General features: G+C 39.4%; 1 long non-coding RNA gene across 7 annotated transcripts in view; it reads right to left on the bottom strand.

The window, feature by feature from the left end:
- LOC146505870 (uncharacterized) overlaps positions 1–13,133 on the bottom strand; it is a 64,125-nt gene that overhangs the window by 29,368 nt on the left and 21,624 nt on the right. For 3 of the 7 annotated variants that reach the window (XR_014877532.1, XR_014877538.1, XR_014877537.1), the window contains exon 1: positions 150–1,610. The exons of 1 other annotated variant lie outside the window; for it this stretch is intronic. This is a non-coding gene — a long non-coding RNA (uncharacterized LOC146505870). Of the gene's footprint in view, positions 1–149; positions 1,614–13,133 lie in introns of those variants that run through there. 3 more of the 7 variants (XR_014877534.1, XR_014877535.1, XR_014877539.1) reach the window with 2 other exon arrangements.

Here is a 13,133-nt window from a genome sequence, read left to right as displayed (position 1 = left end):
TTTACAGCAAACATACACATTTACAGCAAACATACACATTTACAGCAAACATACACATTTACAGCAAACACACATTTACAGCAAACATACACATTTACAGCAAACATACACATTTACAGCAAACATACACATTTACAGCAAACATACACATTTACAGCAAACATACACATTTACAGCCTGCACAAGCACGAAGGTTTGTTGTTTTAAACTCGCCTGTTTAATTTGCAAGGCGCTCCTGAACTGGACCTGTGTGACGCTTCTTGGGTTAGAGGAGGGGCTCATTTAGAGTCATGCTGTTGTCACCGCACAGGTCGAAACATCCAAACAGTTACTGATGAACTAACAGCATAGTTAAGTATAAGTGATGTATGGGCTCTGTGCACACAAAATCATGGTTTTCAAACAGAACTCCACAAACCAGTGGGCTACTTCCATCTGTTATATACAGTCTTATTTTTACAGTCCATCACTCAGAGTTTACTTTACTACTTAGTGACAGTTCAGGCAGATCAGATACTGGAGATACTGGATCACTCGACTCCATCACTGAAGGACTCCGCCCTCATGGATGACATCATGGATGTCAGTCTTTAATATACAGTCTATGGCTGGACTAGTGATACACAGAAATAGGGAGTCATAATAATAAAATATTAATCATATATTAGCAGAGATGGGCAGTAACGCGTTACTGTAATCCGATTACTTTTTTCAAGTAACGAGTAAAGTAAGGGATTACTATTGCAAAAACGGTAATTAGATTACCGTTACTTTCCCGTAGGAACGCTGCGTTACTGCGTTACTAAAACCGTGATGTTTTGCGAGAATGTCTCATGACAGTGACGTAAGCGAGTGCGACGTTCGTGACAACAGCTGTGTGCAGATCAACAATGGATCATATATCGAGTGCAGAGAGAGTATGAGCGTGCAGCGTTTAAAGTGTGGAAGTACTGACCTTACTTTGAGTTTGATTCCATAAAAAGTGACAAAAACATTAGTGTCCGTTGTGCGTGGGAAGAAAACTTCTTTTTACAGCGAAAAAAAACCCTAAACTTCCAAACAAGCACCGAGTAGCTACGACGTAATGGGAAACTCACAGAGAAACTCGCGGATTCTTCCACTGACCGCTGCACACCTGCACCAGGGTAACCCTCCGCCTACCCCACTCCTGCTTTACAGGTGAAAATAGAGCAACAGGACCGCTAGTCTTTGACTTTATTTATTTTCTGCTGTGTTTTACTTGCATCTATTTGAAAGACTGAGTGTAAACACACAAAATATTTTATTTTATGTGCTGGAATGTGCAGAAAATAGGTTTAAATGTTAAACTAATTTCTTCCAGTCAGAGAATGTTGCAGATAATTAAATGTTTGCTTGATGCATAAAGTTAAAAGATTAAAACTAATAAAACAAGTTTTAAAAAGAGACTTTTCCATTTGATTACATTTTGTATGATGATTATGCAGAAAAAGTAGAATTGGGCTGAAAGATCTATCACTTTATCACCTATTCAGGTTGTAAATCGTGTTTTTAAAAAGTAACTAAGTAACTAATTAATTAATTACCTTTGAAAATAAGTAATCAGTAAAGTAACGGGATTTCTTTTTGGGGGAAGTAATCAGTAATTAGTTACTGATTACTTTTTTCAAGTAACTTGACCAACACTGTATATTAGTATAAAAATATAATACTAATATTAATATGATAATATTAATATTAGTATTATATTAGATTTTAGACACAGTGACTTCAAACTGGTGACAGTTAAATTCAAACAGGGCCAAAACTTTTAGGGAATAAATTAAATTAGATTAACTGAAAAACGTTTTAGGTCTTCAGGTCAGGTGTTTGGGGGTAGCTGGGGCTGGAGGGAGGAGCATCAAAACTAAACAATCACAGTTTCTGTTTCTTTTTTTAAAATCACACAAAAGCAACACCTTCTTGGTTCACCATCAGCCCACCTTCAGACCATCGTGGTGGATTCGCTCGTGGCAAACAGGCTGCTGAAGCTGGTTTGGTTTGATGCCTGAACTCATGCACAGGACTGTGAGCCACTTCAGCCAGTCTGGGCTCCACCCGCTTCCTCTCATCTTCCTCATTTCCATAAAAGTGACTTCACCTCTGGCTGTGCGTTGATGGTCTGTTAAGAAAAGATGACTCTCTGCACGCTTTGTTTCCAAACGCTGGCTGACAACAGGCGCACGACGCTCCACTTCCAGGAAAAACTGAGGAACAAACTGTCCAGGCAGAATCAGACAGGCCTGATGTGAAGTCTGCATCACGCTGATGGCGCAGATGTTTTCCTTAGATTTCAGATTTAGACACTAATGGACGGCTTCGTGTCATCTGAGTCAATTTAAGTCTTTCTCTTTAGACTCGCAGGTCTGTTTGGGATTTCTCGTGGTCACATCATACGACTGTAAGGTAAACAGAGCAGCTGGAGAGGTAATTACCACGAGTTCATCAGCAGATCATTTGATTGTCTCAGATTTCTCCTCCTTTGTTTTAGAGCCCGTGAAGACGGATGTTTCTCAGACAGATTAAATTCTGCATCAGATTTGACGTCCATGCCTTATACTTTTAAGATGGAAGCAGGAAGCTCCTCCCACACATGAACAGTGGCTTGCAGAGCTCATAAGGTTTTTACATTTAGAAAAGATGAGATATACACTGGCAGGTTCAACCACCAAATTTCTTAAGGCATGGCAGCCATTCCTGATGTACATGGAAACATTTAAAATGACCACCTTATCATGACCGCATGCCATATCTCTATATCACTATCATAGTTAACTGTACACTGAATGTCCCTTATACATTTTATTTTTATATTTGTTTGTTGTTGTTTGTTTGGTTTTTGTTGTTTTGTAGGGGTTTCTTTGGTTTGTTTGTTTGTTTTATTTCTCTATTTCTGTTATCTTTTGGGGTATTGTAAATACTGAACAGCAAACTACTGTATGTTCAATGTTTTGTTATTAACATGCTGCTGTGACTGAAAATAACATTTATATAAAAAAAAAAGATTTGACGTCCAGAGGATGGTGACGTGCTGAGTGAGCCTCACGATAAGCTAGCTCTAATGTTTATAAATATTTCTACATTTCCTCAGCTATGACTTTAATTACATTATGGGCCAGAACATTAGGAACACAAAGGAGAAACAGGGCTTTTGTGATTTTTCTGTTTTCAGAAAAGATCATGAACATTTATAACAAGATGTTTAAACTCCAAAAAAGAGCAAAAAGTCTTAGGATATTTACACGTTACGTTCTCACTGACAGAGCTGAAGGTTTTTACCGTAAGCTGATTATTACCCTTTATTCTGACTCCCAATAACACATATTAAGACAAATATACTCAGATCTACTTTTCATGTCACGATGTGCAGGTAACAGAAATAAACTCAAAACAAAGCTTTTATTCAGGTTGCTGAGAAAATTCACAATCCAAAGCCTGCAAGGTGACGGACAAAACCTACCAGAGAACAAACCAAGGAAACCAAGTCTATAGATATTAGTACAGATAACATATATACAGATACGTAGATGATCCTGGTCCCACGGCCAGTAACAGAGTGAGGAGTTGGCGAACAGTCACTGTGATCGTTATCGATGATTTCAGGTTAACCGGCGAGCAGTGTTGGTCAAGTTACTTGAAAAAAGTAATCAGTAACTAATTACTGATTACTTCCCCAAAAAAGAAATCCCGTTACTTTACTGATTACTTATTTTCAAAAGTAATTAATTACTTAGTTACTTAGTTACTTTTTAAAAACACGATTTACAACCTGAATAGGTGATAAAGTGATAGATCTTTCAGCCCAATTCTACTTTTTCTGCATAATCATCATACAAAATGTAATCAAATGGAAAAGTCTCTTTTTAAAACTTGTTTTATTAGTTTTAATCTTTTAACTTTATGCATCAAGCAAAAATTTAATTATCTGCAACATTCTCTGACTGGAAGAAATTAGTTTAACATTTAAACCTATTTTTTTCACATTCCAGCACATAAAATAAAATATTTTGTGTGTTTACACTCAGTCTTTCAAATAGATGCAAGTAAAACACAGCAGAAAATAAATAAAGTCAAAGACTAGCGGTCCTGTTGCTCTATTTTCACCTGTAAAGCAGGAGTGGGGTAGGCGGAGGGTTACCCTGGTGCAGGTGTGCAGCGGTCAGTGGAAGAATCCGCGAGTTTCTCTGTGAGTTTCCCATTACGTCGTAGCTACTCGCTGCTTGTTTGGAAGTTTAGGGGTTTTTTCGCTGTAAAAAGAAGTTTTCTTCCCACGCACAACGGACACTAATGTTTTTGTCACTTTTTATGGAATCAAACTCAAAGTAAGGTCAGTACTTCCACGCTTTAAACGCTGCACGCTCATACTCTCTCTGCACTCGATATATGATCCATTGTTGATCTGCACACAGCTGTTGTCACGAACGTCGCACTCGCTTACGTCACTGTCATGAGACATTCTCGCAAAAAATCACGTTTTAGTAACGCAGTAACGCAGCGTTCCTACGGGAAAGTAACGGTAATCTAATTACCGTTTTTGCAATAGTAATCCCTTACTTTACTCGTTACTTGAAAAAAGTAATCGGATTACTGCCCATCTCTGCCGGCGAGTACATTTCTGTTACCATTTAGTGACAGCACGTTTACTTTAGTCCCCCCGCGCTCTTCCTCGGTCGACGGCGTCACTCAACTGTTTGTTTTTTGTTTCGCTGTCGTTCTTAAAAGTTTCATTTCTTCTTTTCACTTTTGCCTCTCAGTTAACTTCATGCAGCGAAGCTTCAACAGTTTTCATGAACCTGGAAAACATGTTTCTGTATTTCTGTGATGAAAACACAAATTCAGTCCCAATGATCAAAAGAGGAAACTGTGAGGACGTGAAATGTGTTTGATTGTATCAGTGCTGTTGATTCGCTCTTTGAGATGTTTCTCCCAGGCCGGACTGAGACCTTGTTTTCCAGCCGGCGCTCCACCAGGCAGGGTGCAGTAGAGAGCAATTACTCCACCATCTGCCCTGCAGGGATTTACTGTGGTTTACTGGTCAGGATTTTACAGGCTGCGTTCAATAAACATATTCAAACATTTTCAAACAGCACGCAGCCATCTCTCCGGCCTGTCGTGTCTTTCCCGGCTGTAATTACACTCCTGTTTCCACAACCGCCGTCTCAGGTTTCAAAACGCAGCAGGAAGCAAAAGCGGCGACTAATCAGCTGTAATGGAGGAAAGCGCTGCCGCAGATTAAAGGCTGCTCACGATCAATATGGCCGACATTTCTACATGTGCTTACACATGTCATCGCCGCCAGGGAAAACCTCGATGGCAACGGAAACACGAAGATGCTTTGAGAAGTCATCGGATTATTACCATGTACTGTGAAAGGTGATATTTCTGTTCTTTTCGTTCACTGCTAACGTTTGTTAGAGCAACAGCAGGCTGGAGAACGAGGACGTTATGTTGCCGCAGCAGAAAGTGATAAAAATGCTGAAAATCAGCCTCCAAACCTCTGTGTGCTTTGACAGGATGTGAGGAGAATCCAGGGATCTTCAGATCTGCTCTTTGAACTCTAAACTCTGGGAAAGATTAAAAAGTACAGCAGATATTTGGAAAATATTTGTCCTGGATGATGAAGCAGGATTAGAGGAAGAGTATCTGGTCCAAACTGGCATCATGATAGACAGATTTGTCTTTGTGGGAGTGCTGGTTCTGTGAGGCCATGTGATAAAGACCAGAGGTTTGGCGGCCTGACTGGTAACACGCAGGTTGCTGGTTTGAGTTCTTGTTGAGTCTGTCATCTACACCATCACTGAAAAACCCCACACAATGTCCAGATGTCCACAGCTGAGCACCTCTGTGAAAGCAGAGGTGTTGCAGTTGTGTTCACACAATGTCAAAAGGACATCAGTGTGGAGAGTGTTCTGCAGCCCGTCATCAAACGGTGACAAACATTCAGTCGAATCATCGAGACGGCTCCCAGTCCTCCCAGTAGTGGAGTGACCCCAGGCCACACCGAGCAAAAACCCAAGAGCTCCACCGCAGACTCTACAGGCCTCAGTTAGCAGGTTGAAGGTTAAAGGTCATGGCAGGTTTGGAAAGGCTAGCAGCACAGCTTAGGTTTGCAAAGCTGCATCTAAACAAAGAACAAGACTGCTGGAACAAACGTTTGTCCTTAATGCACAAAACCAACTCCTCAGACCAGCTGTGAGCACGTGGAGGAGTGGACCGTGAACTCCTCAGTATACCGAAGTAGAGTCACATGTGTCCCACAGGACAAAGATCCAATCACTGCAGCAAATCTACAGCAGAACAGCTGAAAGAGGACAGAATGAAGCTGCAGCGATGGTCCAGAGTGCAGAGCTCAGAGAGCTGTGCATGAATGGATGCTGCAAATGTGAAGCCGAAGCAACGACGCTGATATAGTCACACAGGAAGCCATCCATGCTACACATGTATCACTGTACAGCTGCTGTGTTTGGCCTGGTGGGGTCGGTGGGCGGGGGGGCATTCACTGATAATCAGGCATCTGGAAACAATGACAATCAGAGAACAGGAAGTGCTCAATCAATGGGACGGCACACGTACGATTATAGCACACATACAGAGAGAGCATGGACACACACTGATGCTCACAGAGACCACAACAGTCACACCTGCTGTTTCACACAAACACACGGACAGCATCGTCCAATCACAGCTGCTTATATTCATAAGGAGGAGCGGATCGCTGTCACATGATCACAGACAACCTGCAATAAATCCTCCAGAAACCAGAGCAGCTAGTCTGATTATTCACCCAACCTCAGACACCCACTTCATTACGTCAGCGCTAATCATATCACATCCCCGCAAATGATTTTTACCCTGACCCCCCACCCCCACCAATGGGCAGCTAAAATTAAATGTTTGTATTGATTTCAGGGGAAATAAGGTCTGAGGTTTAAACAGGAACAAAGTCTTTTTTTCCCCTGCACAGAGATGAGAGGAAACACGGTTAGTTTGAGTCATTTATCAAAGCAAATGCACAGAAATACACTGAGATATTAAAATAATATGGAGGAGATTAAAATGCAGAAGAATAAACGTGACCCTGAAAGTCTGTGAGTGCCCAGATCAGAGAGGCGTGATTTTATTATGTTTCTGTGAGAATAGAAACTGTATTTGTTTCCTTTATTTCTTTTATTGTTTGGATTCTGAGAAAAAAAAAATCTGGAATCTTTTTACTTTTTTATGTTTGTTTATTCAGTTTGAAGATTTAATATTTATTAAACAAATCAACATTTCAGTTTTGAACATTTTATGACAAGATTTTAATTTCTCTATTATTTTTTGCCATTAGTATCTCCAGTGGCGTGTCCGTGCCCCCCCCAACCAGACTGGCCACCCCGAAGCTAAAACAATAAAATTCAATCAAATAGCAAATGTACGATTATGTTTTCACAGTGAAGCTCAGATATCCGAGTGTAAGTGAATGCAGCATCCGCTTCTGAGCATCGCGTTAGCAAAGGAAGGAGAAAGAGGCACCGCAGAAAACAATATTTCGGCGAAAGAAAATGAGGAGAGAATAAATGTCCCGGTAAGTAATATTAAGTTTGATGAGTTTAGTAAACTTTAAATTAGAATACCAAGGAAAAAATAACACTTAAAGAATTATTGCAACCGTTGACATTAGGCTGCTGGGGGAGCTAGCATAAGAGTTATAAGATCCAAGTCGTAAAGTTGCTGCATGGAGCTGCAGATTTGGTTGCAGGTTAAGATCGCTGGACTGGGCTGATGACTTATTTATTTATTTATTGTAACGGCACGAACAATGAGAGGTGGTGGATGCACCAGATGCTGGCGGATGTGTAAAAATAACTCTGGTGGTGGCTATGGTGGAGCTCCCACAGAGCCAGCAGGTGGATGAGGGAAAGGGGAGGCAGGAGGAGCAGAGACCTGAGGCGGCCGCCGGTCCGAGTATCAGGTGAACTGAACTTCAGGTAAGAAGTTATGACCTGCAGTCTATCTGGGTCAGATATAAACCAAGTTTAGGTGGAGTTTATTTTCGTTGTGCTGACTTTTTACAGTCAGTTACAATAACTCGTACTGTGTACTAGCTAGCATGACGGAGTTTCTATACAGCTGGGTGGTGCTATGATGTTACTGATGTTAAACTTTATTTTATTTATAAGGTTAGTTAGTAGAGTTGCCGTCCTGTAAAAAACGAAATCGTCCCGTATTCAGACAAAATATTACGCATTCCTTGTTGAGCTGAAAAGGAACAGTTTGTCCTGGAGTTTAGCTACAATGAAAAAGACACAAAGCTGATTTATTCTGTGTGTTTGCTGCACAGCTGTTCTTCTTCTCTCACCCCCCCTCCTCCCTCTCCTGTTGCTACTTCAATCATGAAACTGATCAATGATCAGCTGATCGGCTCTCTTGTTTGTTTATCGCCCACTTTTTGCACCAGAAACAGGAAACCAGCAGATGTCGAGCTAAACAACAGCAGCACGTTTAAGCTTGATCAGCTGTTGTTAGAATTTATTTAATGTTAATTTCTAGTATCAGCTGATGTTTGCTGGAGCCACAGCTGTAAAGCTGCTGGTCATGATGGTTTGGATATGTGGTGAGAGGGAAACATGAAGATGAAACCAGGAGATGTCCTTACTGAATCATCAGAGCTGAACAGCTGATGGAGAAACAGGTTTACCTTTTAGGTGACATGGATGAGTTGAAGTTATGAACTGTTTCTGAGAGACAGATAACACCAGGATCCTTTTCTGAGCAGCTGACAGCTGGTAACTGTGCAGGGGCGGGTCTAGCAAAGTGTTGCCAGGGGGCCAGGTAGGGCATTAACAGGGAAAGGGGGGCACAAAGAAATACTTTTCTTTCTTATTGTTGTTTTAAAAATCTAGCTTTTATTAAATAATTATCTGAATCTTGTGAATTATACGTAAAATGTATAGAAATCATACATATACCAACAAGACTGTACATCACTGTCACAGCAGCGTTTGTTTTCATTCAAAGGGTTTATGGCTTTAATACCTGGGGGGCCGGTCTGTAGTGAAAATGCCCGATTTTTTTGTCCCAGTCCAGCCCTGCAGGTTCATACTGGCAGTGTCACCGTGCCAGCTGACTGTATTTCATCATCAGCCAGTGTTGTTCTTTATCAATATTACCAAAGTTTACCATAAGGCAGCATAGAAAGTATTTACTTGCTTTCAGGTTTTATTCAAATGTTAGTCTTTTCATTTGTTTCCTGTTTCAAAATCAAACACCAGTTTGTGAGAAGATTATCTTCTTTTTTTAATTAACAGGCAGATAAAGTTTTGCATTGGCTAATTTACCAGTTGTGTGTTAAAAATGTTCATATTTTAATATTCAAAAATGTTTTTGCCCAAAACATATGTGGACTACATGTCAGTAAAAATACTATGCAAATATTGATGTCCTTGACTGCTGAATAAACACTGACTGATTGTATCTCTTGTACTTTATCAACGCAGTATCTAAAAACTTTGCACATTAGTGGTTAAAATCTCATTCTAATAACAGTTAAAAGCACATTCGGTTATTAGGTTTATGCGGTTATTGATTTATGGTTAACGATTGGTAGATTTTTTTTAACATTATCTGCCACCCTTCTCCAAATCTGTGCCCCTACCTGCCCCCCCAACAAAAATTTTCTAGACACGCCACTGAGTATCTCAGAGCTTTTATTGTTGCTGCTTTTACAGCAATAATATTTTTGGTTGTTTATTTTTATTCTGCACTCACAGAATTAATATGTCATCAATAATGTTGAAATACTTTTTTCACTTCATTGATCCCCTGTAGGGAAATTACTCTCTGCATGTAACCCACTCACTCAGTGAGGCAGGGAGCAATGCTTAGGGACGGTGCCTTGCTCAGGGTAGCTGTTCAGTGGATTTGAACCCCTGACCTTCCGATTACGGGGCGAGCGATCCACCTACTGAGTGAAAAGTTAAATGTAGAGCTCGATTACTGAACTTAAGGTTCAGGTTCATAACCTAAACTTAAATTTATTCACATTTTATAATAAAAAACATGACAGCACAAAATAACAAGAAAAGTTTTTACTGAAGTTTAAATCCGTCGGGATAATTTCCCAATCACTCAAAAAACTCAAAACCAAAACGTTGACTGATGTGATTACTTCAGTTTTCTGTGTGTTTAGTTCTTTAAGCACAATTTAAATGTCCAATCTGGTCACATTAAGTGTAATTGACTGGCACACGTTCAGCGTACACCTGAATGATTCATTATGTGAACCCTGACGCTGACTCTGACCTGATGCTAAACTAATAAAATGTGTTCGTTTAAAGCAGCTTCAGCCGCGGCTCAGCAGCCAGCACGGCCGTCTGCAGCTCACGTTTGCCGTCTGTTTTCCACGATAGTGAGCCGTGGCTTAGACGAGGCCTCTGCGTTTACAGTACAACTTAAACTTTGGGACAGATGGCCTGACGTGATCTTTAAGCTCAGAGGGTTTCCCGCCAGCATACTGTAAGCCCGGCGACCCACCACGCCTAAGTTGCCCCCTATCGGGGCTCAGCATCCGAGGAATATTAGACATAAACAACAGCACGTAAATAAGATATTCATTAGGGCTGGGTATCGTCACTGATTTCTAGAATCAATTCGATCCACGATTCAATTCAATTCGATTTAAATCTGGGACATTTTGCCTCAGACAGTCAGAAATATTATAATTCAGATCAGTACATTTACATATTTTTGTATCTATAAAAAGGAAGCTGACACTTTCCAGACTTTATCAAAGGTGTGAGCATCACAGCAGATGCATTTGTGTCAAAGTAGCTGAAGATAAAACACATTAAGGTGATTTTCCTGGCCTTGGATTTTATAAAAATATTCTGCAGTAGATCAAAAACGAAAGAAAACCATTAATAAACATATGAACGTGACCTCTGAAGTTACAGCGGTTTTATTAGAGACACAGCTGAGCATTCTGCATTTTGCAAAATTTTTATAAAGTTTAAATTTGTTCAGTATTGAACGGCAGAAATGAGGTTTTCTTTTCGGAAGTAAGTAGAAGGAAAATAAAACATCGGCCGACAGCCTGTAAACAACGGTAGATTTGTGCGTAACAAGCAAGCAAATAATGCAGAAAACAGATTTTTAGACGGGAAACTGTTCTTGAAGTACAGAGAGAGAGAGAGAGAGCTGTGCATGAAGTGTAATTTTATCATGGTGGAAGCAAAACAGTAAAAGTCAGAGGAAATTCATGACGATGTTTATTTGAAGCGTAGTTTGGATCTTCTTTTGCTGCTGGTTCGGTCAATATTGTTTGGAGAGAGATCAAACGAACAGCTTTAGAATCGGCACAAAAAGGGCGTGAACACAAAGCTTGGACCCGCCGACGGATCAGAATCAGCGAGCTGTCGGCTTTCAGCCCCGACCGTGTCCGTGCAGTCCGCTGAGAAAGACGACATCTCACTGATCCTGATCCGTCGGCGGGTCCGAGCTGTGTGTTTACGTCTCTGTGCAGAATCCGTGTTCCTGCTCTCAGTTACTGTCTTAGCTGTTTGGTGGTTGTTGAAATTTTGTGAGATTTCACCAGAGATTCTGGCATTTCAGGCAAAAATTAATTGATATTAAAAAAATCGATTCAGGATTTTAATGAATCGATTTCACGTTATCCAAGCCAGAATCGATTTTAATCGATTATAAAAACCCACCCCTAATTTTCATCGTTTTGACCTGCTGCACACTAGGGGTGGGGGAAAAATTCGATACTGTGTAGTATGGTGATATTTTGTTTGCTAATAATGTATGGATACAGGGACAGCAGAAATCGATATTTTGTTACAAAAAGGTTTTTGTGCTCTGACTTCAGAGCATGTTGATCCTTTTTCTGAGCAAGAATCCTGACATTCCTTCACTGTCCAAATGTGTTTAACTTGTTTTTGGCAGCAATAAACATGACAGTTTACTTATTTTAATTTAAGACATGTTTTATTTTAATTAAGTTTAAAACTTTTTTATTTAATGTAAAATTATATTTTGTTTTAATTTACTTTCAAATTCTTCAGTTGCTGAAGGGGCTGCATAGTTTTCATAAACTGCATAGTTCAGAATAGCTATAATTGTACCAGATGGTTGATTCAGTTAAGTTGGACTAGACTGTAATACAAACCGTTCAGTTTGTCAACAATCAAACTGAAATGAGAGAAAGACTGAGTGTGAGACTCAGAATCTGAATATCGCAAAATATTTTTAAAAATTGCAATAATATCGTATCGTGGGATGTATGGTGATTCATCCCATGGTGAGAGAAGGCAAACAAAGCAAAAACAAAACAAACAAACAAACAAACAAGAAAAAACACCACCACCTTAGTAAGTAACTACATCAAAGCAAAAGAATCAAGAGGTTTTTTTGTTTTTTGTTTTTTTTTTCTGCTCTTTTCATTCTTGATATATATATTTTTCTAATACTCTATTTTTAAACATATTTTTAAACAAGGAAAATGAACTACACCTTTTTAAATCACTGTCATAACTATTCCACAGGTTAACTCCTCTAACAGAAACACATCTCTGCTTTATATTTGTCCTTATCTTGTTTTTTTTAAAGAAATCTGTTCCCCTTAAGTCATATTGACTCTCTCTGACTTTGAACAGCTTCTGAGTACTGGGGCAAAGCAAGTTATTTTGTGCTTTATACATTATCTGTGCCATTTTATATTCAACTAAATCATAAAATTTCAGGGTATTCAGATTAATAAACAAAATGTTAGTTGGTTCTATATAGTTTGATTGGTTTATAATTCTTATAGCTCTTTTTTGCAACTTGAAAATAGGAAGAGTGTTCGTTTTATATGCATTACCCCATATCTCCAGACAGTAAGTCATATATGGAAGCAACAGAGTACAATAGAGTGTGTATAATGATTTTTTGTTCAGGACATGCTTTGTTTTATAGAGAATAGCAATGGTTTTTGACATTTTTGTTTTCACATGGTTTATATGAGACTTCCAACTCAGCTTATCATCAATTATCACTCCAAGAAATTTATTTTCGTACACTCTTTCAATTTCAATTCCATTAACCCTGATTTTAGATACATTTTTCATTTGTCTAGTGCCAAAAATAATCAATTT

The sequence above is a fragment of the Neolamprologus multifasciatus genome, chromosome 13 (assembly GCF_963576455.1).
Source record: "Neolamprologus multifasciatus chromosome 13, fNeoMul1.2, whole genome shotgun sequence".
In the NCBI taxonomy this organism is placed as follows: domain Eukaryota; kingdom Metazoa; phylum Chordata; class Actinopteri; order Cichliformes; family Cichlidae; genus Neolamprologus; species Neolamprologus multifasciatus.
Note: the sequence above shows the minus strand (reverse complement) of the source record. Positions and strands in the feature narration are given on the sequence as shown.